At 41.6% G+C, this 19,603-nt stretch overlaps 1 pseudogene; it reads left to right on the plus strand.

Moving 5' to 3' along the window:
- Window positions 1-8,514: 8,514 nt before the first annotated feature.
- LOC113893452 lies at window positions 8,515-18,952 on the plus strand (annotated as a pseudogene).
- Window positions 18,953-19,603: the final 651 nt, after the last annotated feature.

The following is a 19,603-nucleotide window of genomic DNA, read 5'->3' on the forward strand; positions in this document are numbered from 1 at the left end:
TTCATTATTAAAAGGATTCAAAGAAATGTATGGAAAGCATCAATACATCAATGCAGAATACAGTAGCTGTCCAAAATGGTTCACAGTTAGTCTCAAGTTCTTGATCTTCCTGCTGCCTTTTCCTCCCCTACCCTGGCCACACACATCTCATTTTCCAAAACATGTTGTGCACTTCTATGCCTCTGTTCCCTTATAGATGCTGTTCTTATAGCTTTACCTGTGCTTTCCTTACCTGTTGTACCTCCTTGTACCTCCAGGTTCTGTCACTAATAGCTGATCTACTAAGAAATTTTCTATAAGACTAGCTATGACTATGACTAAAGGAATAAGGGATATAATGTTTAAGCTTTCAAATGACCTTGACAAGGTTCTACAGCCCCACTGACTAAATAAGAGGGAGGGGGATCAAGATGGAGTAAGAAGATGTGGAGCTCACCTCCCCCCACAAACGCCTGAAAAATACATCTATGTATAGAACAATTCTCATGGAAAACAGAATTGGCAGAATAATTCCTATACACCAAGGATGCAAGAAGGATTCCCACATGGTGGGGTGGTATGAAAAAGAAAGCTTCGGGTAGAGACCTGTTGCCCTGGGATGGGACTCAGAAGGGGAGGGGTGATCACAAGGGCAGACACATGCCCTGCCTGGGGAGTGAGTGGGTCGAGCCGCAAGCTAGGCATCTCATGCAGAGGAGAGAAGTAGATTAGACTCCACTCCTGAGAAGTACAAGGGCACTGGCGTGTCCCCAGACCCAGTTGTGTCTACCCTAATGGCTGCTGTCTCACCGTGCTCCCCAGTCTAAGCTGAATGACCACCCCAGCCTCTATCACTCCACACCACCAGTTGGTATTGGGGCTAGGGCAGCCAGGTCCTGGGAAAGGATCTAGGGTGGAGAAGTGGTCCAGGGATTATGGTATGGGCCAGGTAGGTGGAGGCCACTGGCATTTGCTCAAACAGCATCATAGATGCAAGCCACACTTCTGACAGTGGCCCAGCTGCTTCAATTCCCACAACCAGAATACCACAAGCCCCAGCCAAGCGAATGCTCTACCCTGCCCATTCCACACCATAACCTTGCTCTAGATCGGTGACAACCAGAGTCGGGGAGAAGATGCGACCTTAGGCTACATTTGAGCAGAGCTGCAGGCACCTATACAGGCAGCACATGGGGCCTCTGTGAGCTACACTCACTTACATCAGCTGTACCCTCCTTTGGGGCAAAGACCCCAGTGCAGGGAGAAGGAAAAACACACCCTTAAATGGAACACAGCCAGCTCAAGTCTGACCCTCAGGGCACCCACTCCAGTCACTTGGGAACAGACCCCCACCCCTGCCACTGAGCAGAGAGGAAGTCTACCTCATCTGTGCAAGCTCTGGCTCTGCCAACACCAGCCATACTCCCTATCAAGTAGACAGTACAACACTGAGGAAAGGTGTGGCTGGCATCTACGTCAAATCCAGCCCTCACACCAGACACTGGGCACATGAAGTCTACCCAGGGATCCTCTCAAATAAAAACATCCCATCCCAAGACAACAGATAACTGTTTAACCTAAATTCATAGAAATGGACAAAGGTAAGTAAAATGATAAGGCAGAGGGATTACTCCTAAAAGAGTAAGAGAAAACCCCTGAAAAAATAATGCAACAGTGATAATCAGTCTACCACACAATGAATTCAAGATGTTGGTAATAAAAATGCTAACTGAATTAGGAGAATCAATCTAAATACAGATAATTTTAACAAGAAACTGGAAACTTAAAGCTTATAAAAAACAGATAATTCAATTTCTGGGATAAAAAGCACTCAAAGTAATGATAGACAACTAAATAATGCACAAGAACACATAAGTGATCTGGAAGATTGAATAATGGAAATCACCTAATTGAAACAGCCAGCAGAAAGGCACAGATAAAAAAAAAAAAAAAAAAAACCCATAGCAACATAAAGAGATCTATGCTGCTGCTACTGCTGCTAAGTCGCTTCAGTCGTGTCCGACTCCGTGCGACCCCATAGACGGCAGCCCACCAGGCCCCACTGTCCCTGGGATTCTCCAGGCAAGAACACTGGAGTGGGTTGCTATTTCCTTCTCCAATGCATGAAAGTGAAAAGTGAAAGTGAAGTCACTCAGTCATGTCCGACTCAGATAACCCCATGGACTGCAGCCTACCAGGCTCCTCCATCCATGGGATTTCCCAGGCAAGAGTACTGGAGTGGGGTGCCATTGCCTTCTCCTTAAGAGAGATCTATAGGATAGTATAAAATATGCCAATATCCACATTATAAAGTGAAAGTGAAGTCACTCAGTCATGTCCGACTCTTTGCGACCCCATGGGCAGTAGCCTGCACCAGGCTCCTCCATCCATGGGATTTTCTAAGCAAGAGTACTGGAGTGGGTTGCCATTAAGAGAGATGGAAATTGAAAATGTATTTGAAGAACTTTTGAAGAAATTTTGAAAAATTCCCAAACCTAAAGAAGGAAACATATTTAGGTACAAAAAGCACAGCGGGTCCCCCAAAAGATGAACTCGAACAGACCCACACCAAGACATATCATAATTTAAATGGCAAAAGTTAAAGAGAATTCTAAAGGCAGCAAGAGAGGAAGAGAGGCATACACAATGAAAGTCACTTAAGGCCATCAGCTGATTATTCTGCAGAAACTTTGAAGGTCAGAAGAGAGTAACAAAACATTCAAAGTCTAAAACGGAAAAATCTGCAACAAGAATACTCTACCCTGCAAGATTATCATTTAGGATAGATGGAGAGATAAAGAATTTCTCAGACAGGCAAAAACAAAGTAGTCAGCAATATTGAGCCTACCCCGAAAGAAGTGTTGAAGGGTCTTCTCTGAAAGGGAAAAAAATCCTAATAGGAAAGACATATATGTAGTAAGGATTGAAGACCACTTAAATAAGTCAGTACATAGATTTAAACATTTTTAAAAATCAAAAAGCAACTATAACTACAATAAACTGTAAAGGGATAAGCATGAAGATATAAAATATGATATGAAAAACAAAACATGGAGGAAGGGAATAGAAACTAGATCTTTTATGGACTTATCATAATAAGTGAAGTAAGAAAGGGAAAGACAAATACCATATGATATTCACTTATATGTGGAATCTAAAATATGACACAAATGAACCAATATAAAACAAACAGACTTACAGGTGTCAAAACTAAACAATGAGATTAGCACATTCTCTTACACCATATACAAAAATGAAATGGTTTAAAAGCCTAAATGCGAAGCCTGAAACCATAAAACTCCTAAAAGAGAACATAGACAACTCCTAAAAGCAACACTGTCTGTGCCTTGTGGCATGCGTGATCTTAGCTCCCTGCTGCTGCTGCTAAGTCACTTCAGTCATGTCCGACTCTGTGCGACCCCATAGATGGCAGCCCACCAGGCTCCCCCATCCCTGGGATTCTCCAGGCAAGAACACTGGAGTGGGTTGCCATGTCCTTCTCCAATGCATGAAAGTGAAAAGTGAAAGTGAAGTCGCTCAGTCGTGTCCGACTCTTAGCGACCCCATGGACTGCAGCCCACCAGGCTCCTCTGTCCATGGGATTTTCCAGGCAAGAGTACTGGAGTGGGGTGCCATCGCCCTGACCAGGGATCAAACCCTAGTCCCCTGCCTTGGAAGCAAGGAGTCTTAACCACTGGACCACTGGGGAAGTCTCAGGCAGAACACTCTGACATAAACTGTAGCTGTGTTATCTTGGATCAGTCTCCTAAGGCAAAAGAAGTGAAAGCAAAACCAAACAAACTTTTGCACGGCCAAGGAAACCATTCAAAACTGAACAGGAGAGAATGTTTGCAAATGATGTAACTGACAAAAGGTCAGTATCCAAAATATATACTATCAAAAAAATAAACAATCTAATCAAGAAAATGGGAAGATATGAATAGACATTTTTCCAAAGAAGACATACAGATTACCAATAGGCACATGAAAAAATGCTCAACATCACTAATTATTCAGATCAGATCAGTTGCTCAGTCGTGTCCGACTCTTTGCGACCCCATGAATCACAGCACGCCAAGGCCTCCCTGTCCATCACCAACTCCCAGAGTTTACTGAGACTCACATCCATCGAGTCAGTGATGCCATCCAGCCATCTCATCCTCTGTCATCCCCTTCTCCTCCTGCCCCCAATCCCTCCCAGCACCAGAGTCTTTTCCAATGAGTCAACTCTTCACATGAGGTGGCCAAAGTACTGGAGTTTCAGCTTTAGCATCATTCCTTCCAAAGAAATCCCAGGGCTGATCTCCTTGCAGTCCAAGGGACTCTCAAGAGTCTTCTCCAACACCACAGTTCAAAAGCATCAATTCTTCGGTGCTCAGCCTTCTTCACAGTCCAACTCTCACATCCATACATGACCACAGAAAAAACCATAGCCTTGACTAGACGAACCTTTGTTGGCAAAGTAATGTCTCTGCTTTTGAATATGCTATCTAGGTTGGTCATAACTTTCCTTCCAACGAGTAAGCGTCTTTTAATTAGAGAAATGCAAATCAAAAGCACAATGAGATATCTCCTCATACCTGTCAGAATAGCTATCGAAAAGTCTACAAATAACAAAATTTTGATTTTTGAGAAAAGGGAGCCCTCATACACTGTTGGTAGGAATGTAAACTGGTGTAGCCCTTATGGAAAACAGTATGAAAGTTCCTTAAAAATCTAAAAATCAAAATACCATATGATCCAGCAATTGCACTCCTCAGTATACACCCAGAAAAAAATGAAAACACTAATTCAAATAGATATAGGCATCAAAATGTTCATAGCAGCACTGTTTACAATAGTTAAAAAAAAAAAAATGGAAGCAACCCAAGTGCCCATCAACAGACACCTGGATAAAGAAGATGTGGTGGGCTTCCCCAGTGGCTCAGTGGTAAAGAATCCACCTGCCAGTGCAGGGTTTGATCCCTCGTCCAGGAATATCCCACATGCCAAAAAGCAACTAAGCCATGCATCACAACCACTGAGCCCGTGCTCGAGAGCCCCAAAGCTGCAACTACTGAAGCCAGGGCACTACGGCCCGTGTTCTTCAACAACAGAAGCCGTCCCAGTGAGAAGCCTGAGCACCACAGCTAGAGAGTAGCCCCTGCTCTCTGCAACTAGAGACAAGCCGGAGCAGCAACGAAGACCCAGCAAGGCCAACATTAAATAAATATAAAAAAGAAGATGTGGTGTAGGGAATTCCCTGGTGGTTCCGTGGTTGAGACTTGATGCTTTCACTGTCACAGGCCTGGGTTCAATCCCTGGTTGGGGAATTTAGATCCTACAAGCCTAGCAGCATGGCCCCACCCCCCAAAAAAGATGTGCTCTCAAGAAGAGAATAAATCAGACAGAAAAACAAATATTATATGATATCACTTATACGTGGAATCTAAAAAAACATATACCAATGAATGTATATGCAAAACAGAAATTGACTCACAGATACAGAGAACAAACTTGTACCAAAGGGAAGAAGTGAGGGGAAAAGGACAACTTAGGGGTACGGGATTAATAGATACAAACTACTATAAATGAAATAGATTAGCAACAAGGATATACTGTATGGCACAGGAAACAACACTTATTATCTTGTAATAACCTATAATGGAATATAAGCTGCAAAAACACTGAAGCACTATGCTACACACCTGAAACTAACACAATATTACAAATCAACTATGCTGCTGCTAAGTCGCCTCAGTCGTGTCTGACGCTGTGCGACCCCATAGTCGGCAGCCCACCAGGCTCCCCCATCCCTGGGATTCTCCAAGCAAGAACACTGGAGTGGGTTGCCATTTGCAACAATTACAAAAAAGAAAATGAGGAAACATTTTGTCAGGAATCCAGGTAATTGGAATAACTGGGCAATGATATTCAGGGAGATGGTGAAGGAGGAAGCCTGGTCTGCTGCAGTCCATGGGGTCACAAAGAGTCAGAAACAAACTAGCAACTGAACAACAACAACAACATATATGGAGAAGTATTAACAATGCCGTCATATAAGATTAGCCCTGAGACTTGAACTTGTTAGTTAAGTGCGATCAGTCAATAAAATCCTGAAGTCTTTGCCAAATCTTAAAGAGGTAAAAATACATGATTAAAACCAGGAAAAAAAGTTGGAGAACTGGTAGGTACAAAAGTCAAAACATACTTTTAATTTATTTGGGGGAAAATGCATATATGTAGAGAAGAAAGGAAATAATACCCCAAATTTAAAATTGTGTATTGTCTCTTGGTAGTGAGATTATGAGTGAATTTCATTTCCTTCATAAATCATTTATTTTCTAAAAGTTGTTTTAGAATGAATACTTTGTAACTAGAATAATTTAACAGTAAATATTAGGTAGAATTATAATGACCCATGTTAAATTTTTTTGTGGAAAGTACAATGCTGTTTATCAGCCAATTCCAGGAAAGCTAATTTTGAAAATCCTTTAAATGCCTAGTCCATTTTAGGAGACTATATGATGAAACAGTCATTCTAGTGCTTACATATTTATTAACAGTGGGATATGGATTAAAAATTGAAACCCAAATATAGACAAGATCTCATTTGGAGCTAGGAAAGTCAAAAGATGACATAACTCAATCTTGATTATTCACAAAGCAGATAATTCTTTCACCTCCTTTGTTCTTATTTTTTTCCCCACATTTTTAAGTTTCCTAACATTTGAGAAAATAGGCAATGGTTTTAATAAGTCAGCAGATGGAGATGTTGAGCTGCCCTTGTTAATGCGACAAATCAAATTAGTGGTTCGAAACTTTAGTTAGCATGGTAATAACCTGGAGAATGAATTTAAAATGCAGATTCCCAGTCTCCACCCACACAGTTTAGTAGCCTGTGGATGGGGCCTGGGAATCTGGACTTTAACACTCCTTTCTCCCACTCCAGCACATGCCCCACTTCATCTTCTGCAAGTGTTCCTGGTACAGGTTGGCCTATGAACCATACTTTGAAAAACTGGTATTTGAACTCATATGTATATACGAAAACATTTAGCATAGTGCAAACTGAGAGGGAAAAAACAAGTAAAACCAATTTCTGGAGAACTCCAACATCTAAAGGTCCATTAGAGGAGGAAGAGTTAGCAACGTCCTGAGAAGTTTCCAAAAGAGGAGTAACAAGAGAATGTATAACTATGGAAATCAAAGAAAGACAGCATGAGGGAAGAAAAGAGTGGAAGTTTACTTTGACTATTGTTAAGAGTCAAGTGAGTGAGGACCAGAGGATGTCCACTGGATTCAGCAACATGGAGGTCATTTGAGTGAACACCATTTCTTTCTAGAATTTTGTAAGAGATCTTACAAAGATCTCTGCAGGTAAGAGAAAGAGATAGGAGCACAGCAGTTTGGAAATAAGGCTCAGGAATTTTTTAAGATGAGAGATTTGAGTATTTGTAAATGTTAAGAGGAACTGAAGAGCCTCTTGGTGAAGGTGAAAGAGGAGAGTGAAAAAGCTGACTTGAAACTCAACATTGAAAAAATGAAGATCACGGCATCCGGTCCCATCACTTCATGGCAAATAGATGGGGAAAAAATGGAAGCAGAGGCAGACTTTATTTTCTTGGGCTCCAAAATCACTGCAGACGGTGACCACAGCCATGAAATAAAAAGACATTTGCTTCTTGGAAGAAAAGCTATGACAAACCTAGATAGCATATTAAAAGCAGAGACATCACTTTGCCAACAAAGGTCCATATAGTCAATGCTACGGTTTTTCCAGTAATCATGTATGGATGTGAGAGTTGGTGGCTGAGAACCAAAGAATTGATGGTTTTGAACTGTCGTGCTGGAGAAGACTCTTGAGAGTCTGTTGGACAGCAAGGAGATCAAACCAGCCAATTCTAAAAGAAATCAACCCTGAATATTCATTGGAAGGACTGATGCTGAAGCTAAAGCTCCAATACTTTGGCCACCTGATACGAAGACTCAACTCACTGGAAAAGACCCTGACCCTGGGAAAGACTGAAGGCAAAAGGAGAAGGGGGCAGCAGAGGATGAGATAGTTAGATAGCATCACCAACTCAATGGATATGAATCTGAGCAAACTCTAGGAGATAATGGAGGACAGAGGAGCCTGTCGTGCTATAGTCTGTGGGGTCACAAAGTGTCAGACATGACTTAGCAACTGAAAACAACAAATGTTAATAGGAGGGACTAAGCCGAGAAAAAGAGAAATAATGGATAATGTAAGATTCTTGGAAGATAAGATGCCATAAAATTCAGATCACAGGCAGACATGCATGCTAAGTCGCTTCAGTCATGTCTGACTCTTTGCGACCCTATGGACTGTAGCTGCCAGGCTCCTCTGTCCATGGGATTCTCCAGGCAAGAGTACTGGAGTGGGTTGCCATTTCTGCCTCCAGGGGATCTCCCTAACCCAGGGACTGAACCCACAACTTCTGTGTCTCCTGCATTACAGGTGGATTCTTCACTCCTGAGCCATCCAGGAAGTCCCAGATCAGAGAAAAGTCTGAGGAAGAATGGACGGCCAAGATGCAGGTAGGTTGTAGTTGAGTGGCAGGAGTTTTGGGGGTTTCAGTCTGAACTATTTCCTCAGGAAAAAAAAAATATGAAGAGGATCAAATACTAAGCATGAAGTGAGGTGACAGGGTTGAACGTGAAATGGAGTAGAAAAGGCTTACTGGAGAGAATGAATAAGCTAGAGGGAAGTGGAAGAATCTGGGGGCAATGCTGAGGGCTCAGTTGAAGCTAGGACTCGTAAATTTATATGTTACACATTTGCCCCATTGGGTAAGTTTATTCCGAGATGCCCAAGCTGAGGTAGGCACAGAGAAAAGATAACTGGATTTCTGCAGAAGCAACACTTTGCCAGACAAATGCAGTGGAAGCAGAGGTAGTTATTAGCAAGAGACTGAGTGAAATGATGGAATCTGAATCGAAGACATGAAGAGAGGAAAAGTAAAAAGGTAAAGGACTGGAAGTTCTGGTGAATCTGGCAAATGGTTACAGTGGGAACAAATGAAACTGAATGAGCTGGCAAGGTAGGAGGAATTGGTCTGAGGGTAGGATATCTGAAAGGAATTTTGAAGGTGGAACTGCTTCAGGTGCGGCCATAGGAGTTGGAGGACTTTGTGTGGAGTGCAGGGATAGGGGGCAGTTTAAGGAACTGAGAGGCTAAAGGAAGAGGAAAAGAGTCAAGCTGAGAAGACTGTGCCAGATGTCATAGCACTCAGTGAATGAACAGGGGTGACCAAGAGGCCGACTATCAAGGCTGATTGGAATGTCTGCCAAGAAGTTTAATTTTCCAAATTAAGCTTTCTTTTAAACTGTGATTGCAAAAATATCAACTAGTTATTTATAATCTTGTCCTTTTCAAACCTTCTTAGGAGGCTCGTTTGTTTTGGTGAGTGGAGTTATGGTGGGGATGCAGCAAAAGCATGAGAAAGTTATTTTGTTTATGAAAGAAAAGGATCAGTTCAGTTTAGTCGCTCAGTCGTGTTTGACTCTTTGCGACACCATGAACTGCAGCACGCCAGGCTCCCTGTCCATCACCAACTCCCGGAGTTCACTCAAACTCACATGCATCGAGTTGGTGATGTCATCCAGCCATCTCATCCTCTGTCACCCCCTTCTCGTCCTACCCCCAATCCCTCCCAGCATCAGAGTCTTTTCCAATGAGTCAACTCTTCCCATGAGGTGGCCAAAGTACTGGAGTTTCAGCTTTAGCATCATTCCTTCCAATGAAAACCCAGGACTGATCTCCTTTAGAAGGGACTGTTTGGATCTCCTTGCAGTCCAAGGGACTCTCAAGAGTCTTCTCCAACAACACAGTTCAAAAGCATCAATTCTTTGGCGCTCAGCCTTCTTCACAGTCCAACTCTCACATCCATACATAACCACTGGAAAAACCATAGCCTTCACTGGACGAACCTTTGTTGGCAAAGTAATGTCTCTGCTTTTGAATATGCTATCTAGGTTGGTCATAACTTTCCTTCCAAGGAGTAAGCATCTTTTAATTTCGTGGCTGCAGTCACCATCTGCAGTGATTTTGGAGCCCCCAAAAATAAAGTCTGACACTGTTTCCACTGTTTCCCCATCTATTTCCCATGAAGTGATGGGACCAGATGCCATGATCTTCGTTTTCTGAATGTTGAGCTTCAAGCCAACTTTTTCACTCTCCTCTTTCACTTTCATCAAGAGGCTTTTTAGTTCCTCTTCACTTTCTGCCATGAGGGTGGTGTCATCTGCATATCTGAGGTTATTGATATTTCTCCTGGCAATCTTGATTCCAGCTTGTGCTTCTTCCAGCCCAGCGTTTCTCATGATGTACTCTGCATAGAAGTTAAATAAGCAGGGTGACAATATACAGCCTTGACGTACTCCTTTTCCTATTTGGAACCAGTCTGTTGTTCTATGTCCAGTTCTAACTGTTGCTTCCTGACCTGCATATAGGTTTCTCAAGAAGCAGGTCAGGTGGTCTGGTATTCCCATCTCTTTTAGAATTTTCCAGTTTATTGTGATCCACACAGTCAAAGGCTTTGGCATAGTCAATAAGAAAGAAATAGATGTTTTTCTGGAACTCTCTTGCTTTTTCCATGATCCAGTGGATGTCGGAAATTTGATCTCTGGTTCCTCTGCCTTTTCTAAAACCAGCTTGAACATCAGGAAGTTCATGGTTCATGTATTGCTGAAGCCTGGCTTGGAGAATTTTGAGCATTACTTTACTAGCCTGTGAGATGAGTGCAATTGTGCGGTAGTTTGGCATTGCCTTTCTTTGGGATTGGAATGAAAACTGACCTTTTCCAGTCCTGTGGCCACTGCTGAGGTTTCCAAATTTGCTGGCATATTGAGTGCAGCACTTTCACAGCATCATCTTTCAGGATTTGAAATAGCTTAACTGGAATTCCATCACCTCCACTAGCTTTGTTCATAGTGATGCTTTCTAAGGCCCACTTAACTTCACATTCCAGGATGTCTGGCTCTAGGTGAGTGATCACACCATCGTGATTATCTTGGTTGTGAAGATCTTTTTTTGTACAGTTCTTCTGTGTATTCTTGCCACCTCTTCTTAATATCTTCTGCTTCTGTTAGCTCCATACCATTTCTGTCCTTTATCGAGCCCATCTGTGCATGAAATGTTCCCTTGGTATCTCTAATTTTCTTCAAGAGATCTCTAGTCTTTCCTATTCTGTTGTTTCCCTCTATTTCTTTGCATTGATCGCTGAGGAAGGCTTTCTTATCTCTCCTTGCTATTCTTTGGAACTCTGCATTCAGATGCTTGTAGCTTTCCTTTTCTCCTTTGCTTTTCGTTTCTCTTCTTTTCATAGCTATTTGTAAGGCCTCCCCAGACTGCCATTTTGCCTTTTTGCATTTCTTTTCCATGGGGATGGTCTTGATCCCTGTCTCCTGTACAATGTCACGAACCTCCGTCCGTAGTTCATCAGGCACTCTATCTATCAGATCTTGTCCCTTAAATCTATTTCTCACTTCCACTGTATAATCATAAGGGGTTTGATTTAGGTCATACCTGAATGGTCTAGTAGTTTTCCCTACTTTATTCAATTTAAGTCTGAATTTGGCAGTAAGGAGTTCATGATCTGAGCCACAGTCAGCTCCCGGTCTTGTTTTTGCTGACTGTATAGAGCTTCTCCATCTTTGGCTGCAAAGAATATAATCAATCTGATTTCAGTATTGACCATCTGGTGATATCCATGTATAGAGTCTTTTCTTGTGTTGTTGGAAGAGGGTGTTTGCTATGACCAGTGCGTTCTCTTGGCAAAACTCTATTAGCCTTTGCCCTGCTTCATTCCGTACTCTGAGGCCAAATTTGCCTGTTATTCTAGGTGTTTCTTGACTTCCTACTTTTGCATTCCAGTCCCCTATAATGAAAAGGACATCTTTTTTGGGTGTTAGTTCTAAAAGGTCTTGTAGGTCTTCATAGAACTGTTCAACATCAGCTTCTTCAGCATTACTGGTTGGGGCATAGACTTGGATTACTGTGATATTGAATGGTTTGCCTTGGAAACGAACAGAGATCATTCTGTTGTTTTTGAGATTGCATCCAAGTACTGCATTTCGGACTCTTTTGTTGACCATGATGGCTACTCTTTTTCTTCTAAGGGATTCCTGCCCGCAGTAGTAGATATAATGGTCATCTGAGTTAAATCCACCCATTCCAGTTCATTTTAGTTCGCTGATTCCTAGATTGTCGACATTCACTCTCGCCATCTCCTGCTTGACCACTTCCATCTGCCTTGATTCATGGACCAATGCTGTAAAGAAGAAAGTGACAGAAGGACTGAAAAGGGAAGAGCCAGGGTAATGGGGAAACAGAAAACCTGAGGTATAATGGGAAGGTGAGCAAGAAGAGACACAGTGGGAGCGGCCTGGCAGCTGTCCTGAAGCTCTCCTAGAGGGCCTTAGGGGAGAAGCACTCCCCAGTTAAAGGGATATCTAGGAAGTTGTTCTGTTTGATGTGCAAAGAGTCAGTTCACTAAATAATACAAATCAACATAAACTTGCCAATCATAGGTGGAACTGGATGGGACAACGTGTGCGAGACTAGTTTTAAGATTGTGAGAGCAGGGTGACTACCATAGGGTTCTTCCAAACCAGACCATGCAAGCAATTTTCCTTTTCATTAAATAGCTGCCAATTTCTCGATCTTTTTTGAGAAATACTTCCTCAAAGACTGAAATTCCTTGTGACATTCTATATAATCTAAGTAACTCATATTGAAACAACTCTTATATTTTACATCTAAAAGTAATCTCTATTTGTTGAGAAAATATTCTAATTTTTAAAATAAAAATTTTATTTTTTATGTTAAATATTTCCGGTGTTGGTGTTTGATATTCAGGAAATAGCATACCAGAGACTCAAGTACCCATTATATTATCAGTGTTTATATCTCATATCCACTATTTGCTATGTGCTGAGTGCCTACTAAGATTTTTTATGCATCATTTCCCTTTTTTTTTTTTGCCCCAGCCTGTGGCATGTGGAGCTTCCCTGACCAGAGACAGCGGAAACATGGAATCTTAACCACTGGACCACTAGGGAAGTCCCCCTATTTCACTTTTTAAAACAAAAAATTCTATGATATAAATACTATTATTACAGCCATTATGTTAGTGAAGAAAGAAATGGAGGCTTAAAGTCATTTGACCACGGTATCACAGTTAATAAGTGGCAGCGGTTTAGTCGCTGAGTCGTGTCGAACTCTTGTGACCCCATGGATTGTAGCCTGCCAGGCTCCTCTGTCCATGAGATTTTCCAGGCAAGCGTACTGGAGTATGGTTGCCATTTCCTCCAAATAAATGGCAGAGCCAAATTTAATTTTGTCCTAGATTTTCATGTCACATTTTAAAACATTTTTATGGAGTTTCCCCTTGAATAATATTATACTTCACTTCCAAGATTCTTTTTGGAATTCCTCTTAGTAGGAAGCAGTGATTGCTACTCACCTAAATACTTATTCGTCCTTTCCTGGGTCTGCAGCTTGGCAGCATTTGCCAGCCTTCCCAGCTGCTAGGTGTTGACCAGGTGACTGAGCTCTAACCAATAAAATGTGAGCGGAAATAATCTGTGCCACTTCCAAGCCTCGCTCATAACAACCTCCATATTCTTTTCCCCTTCTAGATGTCTGGGATGGTGACCACTTCCAGGGCAAACTTGTAAGTCACATGTTGAAGACTCCAGTTTCCACCAGCATGGGCCCCCGACTGACCACATAGATGGAAACTACCCCAAGGACCTGTTGCCCAGTACTGTTACAACGGAAATAATTTTTTTTGAGTCATTATATATATGATGTCATCTGGTTCACAAAGTTTCACAAAAGAATTTCAAACATTTGGCACCAAAGAGTTCCAATACTAATAAGTTGTTTCAGAGCATAGAAAATGAAAAAACAAAAATTTTAAATTCTTTTTATAAAGCAAGTATAACATTATTATCAAAACTTGTTAAGGGCAAACATAAAAGACAATTACAGGCCATTGGGCTTCCCTGATAGCTCAGTTGGTAAAGAAGACAGGAGACCCCGGTTTGATTCCTAGGTTAGGAAGATTTGCTGGAGAAGGGAAAGGCTACCCACTCCAGGATTCTGGCCTACAGAATACAATAGTCTTTATTGTCCATGGGGTCGCAAAGAGTCAGACATGACTGAGCGACTTTCACTTTCACTTTCACCGCTTACGAATGTTAATGCAAAAATTCTGAATAGACTCCAATACTACAAGAAAATAATACAATTAGAATTCATTCCAGAAATGCAAAGATAGATTAATATTAACATTTTAATATAGTTTACCAAAATAATGGTATAAGGGAAAAAATGTATTATTATCTCTATGGATGTTTAAAAAATCTTTTGACAGAAGGTTCAGGATTGGGAACATGTGTACACCCGTGGCAGATTCATGTTGATGTATGGCAAAACCAATACAATATTATAAAGTAATTAGCCTAAAATTAAAATAAATAAATTTAAATTAAAAAAAATTCAACCGTAAAGTCATCATACGACTGAGTCCCTTCATTGTTCACCTGAAACTACCACAACATTGTTAATCGGCTATACCCCAGTACGAAATATTTTTGGTGTTAAAAGAAATTAAAATTAAAAAAATAATGGAGAAATGCCTGAGGCATTCCTACTAAGTTAAACAACAAAGAAAAATTGACCAGCACCTTCACTACTATTTAACATTGTACAGAAGCCAATAAATTTATATGAGAGAAAACAGAGACATAGGAATCAGAAAGAAGTAAAATTATCTCTACTTACAGATAACATGAAAATACATCTGGAGAACGCTAGAGACTCAGTGAATAAACTCAAACATTAATTTTTTAAGGTAGCAGGACATGAAAGTAACACACGAAACTCAAAAGTCTTCAAAAAAAGAAATAAAATAAAAAATAATATAGATTCACTTTGCTGCCCAGCAGAAACTAACACATTGTAAAGCAACTATACTCCAATAAAAATTAAGAATAAAAAATTTAAAAACCTCACAAGTCTTCATACACACAAATGATTACAAGTTAGAAGCTATAATGGAAACAAACCTGAGTTATACTAGCTACAAAAACAATGAAATATTTAGGAATAACCTAAATAAGAAACATTCAAAATCTATATTCAAAATACTATGAATGCTTTGTCAAGATGCAAAAGCAAACTTGAACTAGTGGAAAGACATCTCTTTTCCTTTTTAGGACATCTCAACATCATCAAAATGTCATTTTTCCTTAATTTACAAATTTTAATATAATCCCAATAAAATATCCAAAGTTTCCCTGCTCTTTTGGAGAGAGACAAGATGATGCTAAAATTCGTGTTTTTAAAACAACCCAATACTAGTTAGAAAAAACCCTGAAAAAGAATAGCTCTGAGGGGAAGAAAGTAGCCTACGAGATATTAAAATATATTCATCAGTTCAGTTCAGTTCAGCCGCTCAGTTGTGTCAGACTCTTTGCGACCCCATGAATCGCAGCACGCCAGGCCTCCCTGTCCATCACCAAATCCCGGAGTTCACTCAGACTCCCGTCCATCGAGTCAGTGATGCCATCCAGCCATCTCATCCTCTGTTGTCCCCTTCTCCTCCTGCCCCCAATCCCTCCCAGCATCAGAGTCTTTTCCAATGAGTCAACTCTTCACATGCGGTGGCCAAAGAACTGGAGTTTCAGCTTTAGCATCATTCCTTCCAAAGAAATCCCAGGGCTGATCTCCTTCAGAATGGACTGGTTGGATCTCCTTGCAGTCCAAGGGACTCTCAAGAGTCTTCTCCAACACCACAGTTCAAAAGCATCAATTATATACTCATAAATTTGTATAATCCAGTGTGATACTGATACATGAACAGATAAACCAGTAATAGAATATCCAGAAACAGACCCAACTCTATGGAAATCTAGTGTGTTTAATAAGGAAGTGTTACTAGTCACTGGGGGCAAAGATGACTTTTTAGCCAATGATTTTTGGATAACTGGATAGGCATCTGCAAAAAGATGAAATTAGATCTCTTCCTCACAATATAGACAATTCTGTTGGTCCTTTGGAGTTTATATTCTAATGGGAGTTCAGTTCAGTTGCTCAGTCGTGTCCCACTCTTGGCGACCCCATGAACCGCAGCCCGCCAGGCCTCCCTGTCCATAACCACTCCCGGAGTTCACCCGAACCCATGTCCATTGAGTCAGTGATGCCATCCAACCATCTCATCCTCTCTCATCCCCTTTTCCTCCTGCCCTCAATCTTTCCCAGCATCAGGGTCTTTTCAAATGAGTCAGCTCTTAGCATCAGGTGGCCAAAGTATTGGAGTTTCAGCTTCAACATCAGTCCTTCCAATGAACATGCAGGACTGATCTCCTTTAGGATGGACTGGTTGGATCTCCTTGCAGCCCAAAGGACTGTCAAGAGTTTTAACCAGCACCACAGTTCAAAAGCATCAATTCTTCAATGCTCAGCTTTCTTCACAGTCCAACTCTCACATCCATACATGACCACTGGAAAAACCATAGCCTTGACTAGATGGACCTTTGTTGGCAAAGTAATGTCTCTGCTTTTTAATATGCTGTCTAGGTTGATCATAACTTTCCTTCCAAGGAGTAAGTGTCTTTTAATTTCATGGCTGCAATCACCATTTGCAGTGATTTTGGAGCCCTAGAAAATGAAGTCTGACACTGTTTCCACTGTTTCCCCATCTATTTGCCATGAAGTGATGGGACTAGATGCCAACAATTAAGTAAATTATCAAACTATATACTATTACATTAAAAAGAGATATGTGCCTAACAAAGGTACCTGGGAAAGAGGTCTAGGGAAAGAAGAAGAATCACAGTGCAGAGTTTACAATTACAATATCTAAAAATGGGGGCAGAGAGGCCTTATTGAGATGAACAGTGACATTTAAGCAAAGACCTGAAGAGGCAGCAAGCTTTGTGCATAGTCTTAATTACAAACTTCCTGGATGGCTCAGTGGTAAAGAATCTGCCTGTAATGCAGGAAACACAGGAGATGTGGATTTGATCCCTGGGTAGGGAAGATCCCCTGGAGGAGGAAATGGCAACCCACTCCAGTATTCTTGCCTGGAAAATCCTATGGACAGAGGAGACTGGCAAGCTACAGTCCAAAGGGTCACAGAGTCAGAGACGACTGAGCAGAAGCACGGACTAGAGAAAATCACAAGCCAACCTTAGTCATGAAAATGGACACAAAACACTGAACAACCCAAATATAGTAATGTGCTTAAAAAAGTTAGCACCTCGTGATCAACTTGGTTTTATCACAGGAATGTAAATTTGGTTTAACCTTAGAAAACTATATATACATTTTGTTCATCACATTACCAATTAAAAGGATCATTTTAATAGATTTAGAAAAATAATTTAATAAAATCCAACACTTACTCATGATTTTAAAAAACAAAGTGATAGACAAGCAAGAAAGCTCTTAGCAACTGAAAATAGAAACTAAGCTTTCAAAAAGGGCAACTACCAAAGTCACACAAACAGTACTGTTACTGAACATGGTTTGTCTTGCCTGAAGTCCAGCAGGACAAAACACTGAGATGCCAAGGTTTGCAGCCGAGAGAGACTTTATACACAAGATAGCCAAGCTAAGAGACAGGAAAACCAGTCTCAACTCTGCCTCCCCAAGGCAAGGAGCTCAGTTATTTATGGGATAAAGAATAAAAACACAGGGCAGTCCAAGGCGTGGGGAGTGTGGAGAAAGATGACTGGAAAGAGGTATAGAATCTGCCATTCTGAGCATCTGTTAACTAGGCTACAGGCCTCTGCAAGTTTTAAGGGTAGTGTTTTCACTCCTCTGATGTCAAAAATGTCACCAAGCAACCACTCGTGAATGCCTAGTTGACAGGTCAGTGGTCCAGACTTATCCAGCTCAGCTCAAACTATCCCCAGCTGACTCCAAATTCCTGAAAACAACTTGGGCAGACACCTTACTGTTTGGGATAAGTGTAGCCAAGAAGACCTTCGAGTCTCAAAACGACCTTAATTAGTGATGGCAGGTGAAACGGATTTAACGTTGGTTTTGGTAGCATCATTGTTAATAGAAACTTTAGAAATATGCCTTTTAAAATTAGAAAGGATGTGTAATATTGATACTTTTATTCATCTTTCTACTGAAGAGCCTAATCAATACCAGCAGAAAGTGAGAGGGGAAAAAAAAAAGCTTAAGAACTAGAAAGAAACAAAAAAGTCACTATTCACAGATATGAGTCCCGACCCTACAAACAAATCATTAAAAGTAACACAGGCAGTTAACAAGATGCTGGATAGAAGAATAAGCCCCATATCCCCTGCTTCCAGGACCAGCTCTTCACAGCACACAGTGGAGAGAAGCCCTCACAGCTAACTAACTGTGAGCACCCAGATCCGGCGCAATTCTTCCACCAAGGAGGAGGCCACCGTCAGCCACACCTCTGGGCCTCGTCCACCTACCTCTCGGAGCTTCTACTTCGAAGGCAACAAGGTGGCTCCGGAAGGTGTGGGCCGCTTCTTCTGGATGTTGGCCGAAGAGAAGTGCAAGGGTGCCGAGCTTTTCCTTAAGGGGCGGAAGCAGTGGGGTGGCCGCGCCCTGGTCCAGGACCGGCAGGTGCTGGCCCCGGAGGAGTGGAGCACCTCCCTGGAAGCCACAGAAGCCGCCACGGCCCCCGAGAAGAGCCCGAACCAGGCTCTCTCTAGGATCTACACGTCCTGGGTTCTGCGAACGCAGACGCCCAGCTCTCCGAGTTCCTGGAGCACCACTTCCTGGAGGAGGAGCTCGTCAAGAAGCTCGTCAAGATGGACGTCCACTTGACCAACCTGTGCAGGCTGGCCGCCCCCAGGCCAGGCTGGGCGAGTATCTCTTCCCGAGGCTCTCCTGCCAGCGCGACTAGGCATCTCCGGAATCTGGTGGCCTTGGGGGGACCCCTCTGCCTTCCCCGGTCCCAAAATCTCTGCCAGAGCCACTGCCTCCAGCCAGGAGGCAACTTTTTAACCACTCTGAAACCTTCACCCAAGCCGTGGCACCAAATGGGAACAAGAAATGTTCCTTTTGCAGAGGGAAAAAAAAAAAAAAAGCTTGGCTGTTAAGAAAAAACCGTTAAGTATCTGAATAGCATGGATGATTTGTAGTCTAATTCTCTCAATTGTCTAAAGAAATGATTCCTAACTTGCGTGCATTTTATAAACTATGTTTGCTCTGCCTAGAAGAATAAACACACCTATTTAGAAAGTGTTGAATAGAATTTTAGGGTTTCAGGACTTCTATGGAGTCATGATAAAATTGCTTTCCCTGAAGAAAAAAGAAAGAGTTGATGTGATGTGATGCCATCAGTCTGTATTGAAGAAAGAACCCTATGAAATTAATTTTTGGTCTCCCATCAGGTTGCTACTGAGAACACTGATTATTAATTACATCATTCACTGACCTCTTTATAAACCCTCTCAAGAGAAATTTTTCTCTGTCTTAATATTAGGAATAACACTGCTTTGCGTGAGTAATTGGTTTATTTTTGTTTTTTTGGATACTGCAAATGATGTAATTAAGTTTCTTTTTCTGACTGCCTGATAAAAACCTTAGAGCCAAATCTGTGGTCGGTTCACCCAGAGT

The sequence above is a fragment of the Bos indicus x Bos taurus genome, chromosome 5 (genome assembly GCF_003369695.1).
Source record: "Bos indicus x Bos taurus breed Angus x Brahman F1 hybrid chromosome 5, Bos_hybrid_MaternalHap_v2.0, whole genome shotgun sequence".
NCBI lineage: Eukaryota > Metazoa > Chordata > Mammalia > Artiodactyla > Bovidae > Bos > Bos indicus x Bos taurus.